This window comes from Myotis yumanensis, unplaced genomic scaffold (assembly GCF_028538775.1).
Source record: "Myotis yumanensis isolate MYYU_CA2020_CCGP unplaced genomic scaffold, mMyoYum1.0.hap1 SCAF_1, whole genome shotgun sequence".
Taxonomy (NCBI): domain Eukaryota; kingdom Metazoa; phylum Chordata; class Mammalia; order Chiroptera; family Vespertilionidae; genus Myotis; species Myotis yumanensis.
Genome location: NW_027223752.1, coordinates 112899654 through 112909362, shown reverse-complemented (window position 1 = coordinate 112909362; position 9709 = coordinate 112899654). Strand labels below are relative to the sequence as shown.

At 42.2% G+C, this 9709-nt stretch overlaps 1 pseudogene; it reads left to right on the top strand.

Moving 5' to 3' along the window:
* The first annotated feature begins 330 nt into the window (after positions 1 to 330).
* Positions 331 to 2187, top strand: LOC139011784 (probable inactive 1-aminocyclopropane-1-carboxylate synthase-like protein 2 pseudogene; annotated as a pseudogene).
* Positions 2188 to 9709: the final 7522 nt, after the last annotated feature.

Here is a 9709-nt window from a genome sequence, read left to right as displayed (position 1 = left end):
AGGAAGGACCTCAAGACATTTTGGGAACCTCAAAACTTGAGGAATTCACCCAATTGCAGGCATTGCAGGCAAGCCTGATGGCAACTGGATGGCTCAGCTTGTTTGCCCTGAGGGGCTCATTAAAGCTCCATCATGAGACTCCAGCAAAACAGATTTTAAAAGAACCTATACAGTCAAATACTGTTCTTATTTTATTTATGCAGGCACTCAGGCCAAAATAAAACTAGACAAATCAAGCTTACTGAGAGGAGGAGGACCCTGGAGCAGTGCCTGAGCCCTGGTGGTCAAGATTGATTTCTTCGGGCATAAGGATTTGGGACCAAAGAAGAGATGAGTGGAAACAGAGACCCACGTTCAGGCCAGCCTCGTAAGGCCAAAACTAAAAGCCAAAATGTGAGTCACCAATCAGACACCCTTCACAGTCCCCACCCCCGGGTGATGGAAGTGATCCTGCATCTGCAGCAGATCATAAATGAGTACATCCTGCAGCTGGAGAGCAGGCACCAGCAGGAGGACCTGGAGCAGGAGGAGCAACAGCACAGACAGAACATCAGGTATCAGGAAGCCATCCTCATCCATTTAATGTGTGAGGTGGTCAACCTCTTACACTCCGGAGTCTCAAGTAGCCTGGAGCTCCAACTGCCTTGCCTTTCCCTGGACTCAAAGGGTGGTGCTGGAGGTGGTCAGCAGGCCCAGTCATCCAGGGAGCCTGACCAGCTAAGTCACCAACTGAGTGATTCAAAAACTGCATTTATCAGCTGTTACCTATCCAACCGTGGGATTGACATCTCTGCCTTATACCAGTCCAACTTCCAGGACTTCATAGCCTACCAAGGAGACAAATACCATGAGGACAAGAACATCTTGGGCTTCATTAACCTTGGCCTCAGTGAGAACAAGCTCTGCATTGATCTGCTGACTGAAAGGTTAAGTCAGAGTGACATGAACTACATTGATGATGACCTTCTGCAATATCCTGATTGGAGAAGACATGCATTCCTGAGGGAAGAAGTAGCCCAGTTCCTGACCTACTACTGCAAGGCACCTGACCTGCTTGATTCATAAAATGTGGTTGTTCTCAATAGCTTCCTCTCTGTCTTCTTGACCTTGACCATGGTGCTGTGTGATCCAGGTGATGCCTTTCTGATCCCCATCCCCTTCTATTCTGGCTTCACATTAACTTCCCACCTGTATTCAAAAGTTGAGCTGATTCATGTCCACCTGCAGAGTAAGATCACTGAGGTGGACACCCAGCCATTCCAGCTGATTGTGGACAAATTGGAGAAAGCCCTGCTGGAGGCTAAGTGTAAGGGGAAAAAGGTCAGAGGTCTTGTTCTCTTCAACCCCAATAATTCTCTGGGAAACATCAACACTTTGGACTCACTGAAGGAATACCTGGAATTTGCCAAGAGGCACAACCTACATGTGATTATTGATGAGACTTACATGCTGTCTGAGTTTCGTGCATCCATCCCATTCCACAGTGTTCTGAACATGAAAAGTTTGCCTGACCACAACAGGACCCATGTGATCTGGGGCACCAGTAAGAGCTTTGGGATCTCTGGCTTCCGTTTTGGCACTCTGTACACCCACAACAAGGAGGTGGTCTCTGCTGTTGGCGCTTTTGGCTTCCTCCACAGCATCACTGGCATCACCCAGCACAAGCTGTGTCGGCTGCTCCAGGACAGAGAATGGATTGACAATGTGTACCTGCCCACTAATCGCTCCCGGATGCAGGTAGCTCACAGGTACATCACCAACAAGTTGAAGACAATGAAGGTCCGTCTTCTCAGTCGTGGCTCTGGCCTCTATATCTGGGTCAACTTGAAAGAGTACCTGGACCCATGCACATTTGAGGAAGAGCAGCTCCTTTATCGCTGCTTCCTGGACAACAAGCTTCTATTGGCCCCTGGCAAGGCCTACATGTGTAAGGAGCCTGGCTGGTTCCGCCTCACCTTTACAGATAAGCCCTTCCACCTGAAAGTCGCCATGCAGTGGTTCTCGGAGGCGCTAACCGTCAAGAAGCAGAATTGGATAGAGAAACAACTGGAGGATGCACTGGTGGAAAGTGTGTCCTCCCCGTCCACCAGGCGCTCCAGCTCATCCTCCAGCTCATCCTCCAGCCCATCCTCCAGATTATCCTTCAGCTCATCCTCCTTCGTAAACGTGGATACCTCTCATTTTTGAGAACTTGCTTCTTTTTACTCTTTCCTAGCCATTGTGTGAGAGCAAAATGTTTTTATGGGGTTGGGGTTGAAAATCCTAGAGAAACAAAGGGAGCTTTCTGCCTCCCTATTTAGATGGGTTTACTTTTGTATTTGAAACCTAATAAAGTCCATATTCTCTTTAAAAAAAAAGACAAAATAAAACTAGACAATGCAATAAATGAATTAGTCTTTAATAAGAATAAGGGTGATTTTAGGGAGACAAAAATTATATTTCAACAGACTCTGAGTTGATTGCAATTTATTGTTTCTTAGTTTTATCTTACACCTATGAATTGAATTGAATCCTAAATTTGTCTAGTTTTCTTGGGTGTTTAGATACAACTCTTCAGACTAATACTTGCTTTTCTCCCACCCTTAGCCTTGGAATCATTGAACACTAAATCACTTTTCCTTTCACTGGATCACTTGTCATAATTCTTGTTGTTCAGTTTGTCTCCACCATGTTACAAACCCTATTCACACACAGAGAATACCACCTCTAAATATAATCGCCACCTCCTTCCATGCCCAGGCCTCATTGTCCCTCTGATGGAGAACAAGGATTTCTTGGCTCTGAAGAAAAATGTTACCCCCTTTAATGTGGGATTTGTTTAGTACCTTTGCAGTTTGTTGAAAAATTGTGTCTTTTATAGATAATCTTTTGGTCAAATAAGTGACCACCTTCCCAGGGTTTGAATTTTAAGAAACTAGCCTTAGACTTGTGGGAAAAGCCTAGGAGGGAGTGCCCTTGCTTGGGAGGCATGGCATGCTTCTTATGCCTACACCTCTCTGTGTGCCTAAGTAAAGGACTCTTTCCTTTAATACAAAAAACAAATAGAACGGAGGACTGGGAAGAGGAGAGCTGAAAGGGAGTAAAACAGGCCCTCCAGCACTATTTTCAGTGCCCCTCCATGTTCCCAGGTAGATCATATACTAGACACCTATATTATCAAGGAGATTGCCTCACCAGTGGATGTAAAGTCCTAGTTTTAACTAAAGTAGGGTTCCACCCTTTCCATATAAGTCCCTCATTACTGACAGAATAGGGAGACCAGAATTAAGAGGACAGATCTTTTGATAGTGAGGGCATACATAGGAATAAGGCCAGAGCTATTTGTATTCTCCCTGGAGCTCTGGGTGTTGGCCACATGAGTTCAGGGTACTGGATGAATTCCCCCAGCCCATGGCCTTGAGTCACTTCCTTTTAAACTCCCCTAGGAAATGTGATGGGTACTTCAAAAACATTGGGACCATCTCAGACATTTTCAATCAGGAACATGGATTAGTACAGGCTTCCTCACATCTGGAGCAGCCAAAATATATTTAGGACAATGAAACAAGGAAGGGCATAGCAGAAGTAACAGGAGAGCCTAGGCTGGGCTGCTTTGGCTCACTGGGAGACAAGTTCAGGGGGTTAGTCTGAGACAAGTTGCTTTTGCCCATTTCTCCCTTGGTTGCAAATCTTTTGTGGTCCCTTAGAAATAAGAAGGAGGAAGTGAATGGCATGGGCACACTCCCCTGGGGGAGAGCATGCATTGGGTTCTTCATCCTGAGCATATTTATCGCTCTCTTGCATATAGAAATATTAGGGGATGTTTCAGGGAAGGATCTCAATATTCATCTGTAAAGTGGGAAGGATAATAGTTATATAGAATTATTACAAGGATTAAATAACATAAAAAAAGTAAAAGCAACTGCCAGATGTGCTCTTCCAGGGTCATGATCTCCCTTGATTGATTGGTGCCAGGGCAGGGGGTCATTAGCCAATGTAGCTGGTGCTGAGGCAGCCATGGGGTCACTTGTCTGTTTTTTCCACTTTTCTGCATCTAGAGCTGAAATACAACTGAAGTCTAGATGTTATCTTTAGGAATTAAAAGACCAGGGGGTCTAAGCCGCATGACCATTGGTATGCTAGAGGAGAATAAGTTATTCTGGGGGTGAGGTTCTTGTTTCCACAGTTTTTACCCTAGTTAGGCATCTGGGGCTTTCTGCCCTGGTGATTTTCTTTACCTTGCCTATCATCCTTGCTCTGCTCATGTCTGTCTACCTGCCTATTACATTGCCCTCTCAAGAATTTTGGCTCTGAATTCTTTCAGAGAAAAGGGTATAGGATTTCTTCAGTAGCTGTTTCCAGCTGTAAGGGGATGAAGTTTTCCTTCAGAGACAAGAAATCGTTGCTCTCTATCAAATGGATGATGAGGCCTGGGCACAAAAGGAAGTTGTGATGATGCCTGAGGTGGTAGGGTGGAGACAAACTGTGTTATACCTCTCAGTTTTATTGAGACAAGATTTATGAGAAATGGTTTGGTAAAAGGAATAAAGTTTTAATTTTAATAACTCTAAGTCAAAGGATGAGAGAAAAATGAAACATTAGTTTGGAGGGTTGTAGTCAAATATTCAAGAAAACTAGAAAAATTCAAGATGTAGTTCAGTTTAGTTTATAGTGAAAAATAAAACTTTGAAGATAATGAACTGACTAGAGTCTAATATTCACAACTGTATATATGGAATCCATTGAAACACAATTTCTCTCTCCCTAATCATCCTCATTTTTATCAAAGAGCCAAACTAAGACCAATTTATTTACTTTATTTTGTTTAGTTTCAATTTGGCCTAATTATTTGCATGAATACAAGAATAGAAATAGGGAACTATGAACAGCACCCACCAGAGAGCTGCTACCAACTGAGGAGCAGCTGCTACCACAACCACCCGAGGAGCAACCGCAGCACGAGGAGCCACTGCTACCCAAGGAGCAGCCACTGAATGACTCAACATCTAGATATGTCGGTGAGATCAAACATGGGTAGACAAAAAACACCCCAAAGGAAAGAAAAGGAGGACTCTCCAGAAAAGCAGCTAAGTGAAACCGAGGCATGCAACATGACAGAAAAAGAATTCAGATTAAGGGTCCTAGAATGCATAAACCAGATGGAGGAAAAAATCAACAACTTATGCAAGAAGCAAGAAGAAACAGATGAAAAAATCAATAAATTATGTAAGAACCAAGAAGAAATGAAGAGTGATATAGCTGCAATAAAAAACTCCATTGAAAGTTTCAACAGTAGACTAGGAGAAGCAGAGGACCGAATTAGCAAATTAGAAGACAGGAAAACAAAACAAATACAAACTGAACAGCAATTGGAGAAAAAAATTAAAAGACAGGAGGAGAGCCTAAGGGAGCTATGGGACAACATGAAATGAAACAACATACGAATAATAGGGCTGCCAGAACAACAGAAAGAGGAACAAGGGTTAGAAAACCTATGTGAAGAAATAATATCAGAAAACTTCCCTGAGGTGAGGAAGAAAAAAGTCACACAAGCCCAGAGAGTCCCAAAAAAGGTGGACCCGAAAAGACCCACACCAAGACACATCATAATTACCATGGCAAATGTTCAGGACAAAGAGAGAATCTTACAGGCTAAAAGAGAGAGATGGAAAGTTACATACAAGGGATCTCCCATTAGATTATCAAATGATTTCTCAATAGAAACACACCAGGCCAGAAAAGAATGGATGGAAATTTACAAAGTGATGCAAAGCAAAGGACTGAATCCAAGAATACTCTATCCAGCAAGGCTATCATTCAAAATTGAAGGGGAAATAAGAAGCTTCACAGACAAAAAAAACCTAAGGGAGTTTATCACCACCAAGCCAGCAATGCAAGAAATGCTAAAGGGACTGGTGTAAAAAGAAGAAATAAAAAGCTCAGAAAGAAAACAGCCACACAAAAAAAGAAATGGCTACAAACAAGTACCTTTCAATAATAACTTTAAATGTAAACAGACTAAATGCTCGAACCAAAAGACATCGAGTGGCTGAATGGATAAAAAACCATGACCCATACATTTGCTGTCTACAAGAGACCCATCTCAGAATAAGGGACTCACACAGACTGAAAGTGAAAGGATGGAAAAATATCTTTCAGGCAAATGGAAATGAAAAGAAATCTGGGGTAGCAATACTTATATCGGACAAAATAGACCTCAAAGTGAAGGCCATAACAAGAGATAAGGAAGGCCACTTCATAATACTAAAGGGATCAATACAACAAGAAGATATAACCCTGATAAACATATATACACCCAATGCAGGAGCACCCAAATACATAAAAAATCTCCTCGGAGATATCAAAGGAGAGATAGACAACAATACAATCATAGTAGGGGACTTTAATACACCACTGACATCACTGGATAAATCCTCTAGACAAAGAATCAGCAAAGAAACAGCAATCCTAAATGACTCACTAGATCAGATGGACTTACTTGACATCTTCAGAACACTTCACCCCAAAGCCACGGAATATACATTCTTCTCAAGGGCTCATGGGACATATTTAAAAATAGACCACATATTGGGTCACAAACAAAGTCTCCCCAATTTCAAGAAGATTGAAATCATACCAAGCATCTTCTCAGACCATGATGGCATAATGTTAGAAATAAACTACAATAAAAACAACCCAAAATACTCAAACACTTGGAAGCTGAATAGCATGTTATTGGGTTACCAATGAGATCAAAGAAGAAATTAAAAACATCCTGGAAACTAATGACAATGAAAACACAACAATCCAAAGCTTATGGGACACAATGAAAGCAGTGCTGAGAGGGAAGTTTATAGCTCTACAGGCCTATCTCAAAAAAACAAGAAAAAATGGTAGTTAACCATCTAACTCTACAACTCAAAGATTAGAAAGAGAGCAATAAGAAAACCCCAGAGTGAGCAGAAGGAAGGAGATAATAAAGATTAGAGCAGAAATAAATGACATAGAGACCAAAAAATCAATACAGAAAATCAATGAAACCAAGAGCTGGTTCTTTGAAAGGATAAACAAGATTGATGAACCTCTAGCCAGGCTCACCAAGAAGCAAAGAGAGAGGACCCAAATAAACGAAATCAGAAATGATAGAGGCAAAATAACAACAGAACCCACAGAAATACAAATGATTGTTAAAAAATACTATGGACAACTCTACTCCAACAAATTAGACAACCTGGAGGAAATGGACAAATTCCTAGAAAAATACAACATTCAAAAACTCAATCAGGAAGAATCTAAAAATCTCAACAGGCCAATAACTATGGAAGAAATTGAAGCAGTCATCAAAAACTTCCACAAATAGGAGAATCGAAGATGGCGGCATAGGTAAACACCGGAGACTGCCGCCGTGGACAACCACTTCAAAAATACAACTAAAAGTCGGAGCGGACATCAACCAGAACCACGGGAAGGCTGGCTGAGGAGAGTCTCTTCAACTAGAAGCAAAAACAACAGCATTCCGAGGCTCAGCGGAGACGCAGTGTGGAAAATTTAAAGGTACGGCGGTGCGGTGGTGAGGGTGCGCGCGCAAAGCGGGCTGGCGGCTGAGGGCGCGATTGTCGTTTTCAATCAGGAGCGAGTCTCAGACTCTGGGCTACAGATCCAGGCGAGTCTCTAGGGACCCAGACTCAAACGGGAGAAGCGGGACTGTCTGGCTACGGCCCCTCCGAGGTTTGCAGCGATTGCTGGGACAGAGAGGCAGAGCCCCTGGGGACGGACTGAGAGCGGCCATAGCTGCTTCCTCCCCCCCGCCCTGTTGAGCCCGCCCTGCCCAAACCCTGCGCAGAGCCATTTGCCGATCGCCTCAGGCAAGGGCTGGACTAGCGCCTCCCCTGAGGACTGAAGTTTTCCCACAGCTGATTTCCACTGCCAGTCGGCCTGGTGGTCAAATCCCTCTAGTGTTAACTACAACAATTAAGACTTGGCTAGAACAAGACTGCGCACAGAGACCACAAGGGGGTGCACCAAGAAAGAATAAAAGATGCGGAGACAAAAAAACATGACAGAAATGGAGGATATGGAGCTAAGAATCGCAATTTTGAGGGCTTGCCATAAATTTGTGCAGAGCCTCACGAAAACTAATGAGACCCTTGATGCTACGATAAAGAAATTAGAAAGTAAGCATACACGGACTGAAATAAAGAATATTATACCCAATAGCAGACCAGAGGAGCATAAGAATCAAACCAAAGACTCGACAAAAAACACCCAATTGGAAAAGCAAAATGAAAAAAGAATCCGAAAGTGTGAAGATAGTGTAAGGAGCCTCTGGGACAGCTTTAAGCGGACTAATATCAGAGTCATTGGAGTGCCAGAAGATGAGAGACAGCAAGATATTGAAAACCTATTTCAAGAAATAATGGCAGAAAACTTCCTCCACCTGGAGAAAGAAATGGACTTACAGGTCCAAGAAGCGCAGAGAACCCCAAACAAAAGGAATCCAAAGAGGACCACACCAAGACACATCATCATTAAAATGCCAAGAGCAAAAGACAAAGAGAAAATCTTAAAAGCAGCAAGAGAAAGAGGCTCAATTACCTACAAGGGAATACCCATACGACTGTCAGCTGATTTCTCAACAGAAACTTTGCAGGCCAGAAGGGAATGGCAAGAAATATTCAAAGTGCTGAATACCAAGAACCTACAACCAAGATTACTTTATCCAGCAAAGCTATCATTCAGAATTGAAGGTCAGATAAAGAGCTTCACAGATAAGGAAAAACTAAAGGAGTTCATCACCGCCAAACCAGTATTATATGAAATGCTGAAAGGTATCCTTTAAGAAGAGGAAGAAGAAGAAAAAGGTAAAGATACAAATTATGAACAACAAATATGCATCTATCAACAAATGAATCTAAGAATCAAGTGAATAAATAACCTGATGTACAGAATGAACTGGTGACTATAATGAATCAGGGACATAGAAAGGGAATGGACTGACTATTCTTGGGGGAAAAGGGGTGTGGGAGATGCAGGAAGTGACTGGACAAAAATCATGCACCTATGGATGAACTCAGTGGGTGGGGAGTGAGGGTGGAGGGTGGGGTGGGAGCTGGAAGGAGGGGAGTTATGGGGGGAAAAAGAGGAACAAATGTAATAATCTGAACAATAAAGATTTAAAAAAAAATAAAATAAAAAAAATAAATAAATAAATAAATAAAACCTGAAAAAAAAACAAAAAAAAAAAAAAACTTCCACAAATAAGAGCCCAGGGCCAGATGGCTTCACAGGGAAGTTTTACCAAACATTCAAGGAAGAACTAAAACCTATCCTCCTCAGACTACTAAAAAAAATCCAAGAGGAAGGAACACTTCCAAGCTCATTCTATGAAGCCAGCATCACCCTAATACCAAGACCAGGTAAAGACAAACAATGAAAGAGAATTACAGGCCAATATCCCTCATGAACATAGATGCCAAAATACTCAACAAAATCTTAGCAAATCGGATCCGGCAGTACATCAGAAATATCATACACCATGACCAAGTAGGATTTATCCCAGGGATGCAAGGATGGTACAATATCCGCAAATCAATAAACGTGATACATCACATAAACAAATTGAAAGAAAAAAAACACACAGTCATATCAATTGATGCAGAAAAAGCATTTGACAAAATCCAACACCCATTTTTGATAAAAACTCTCAGCAAGGTGGGAATAAAAGGATCAT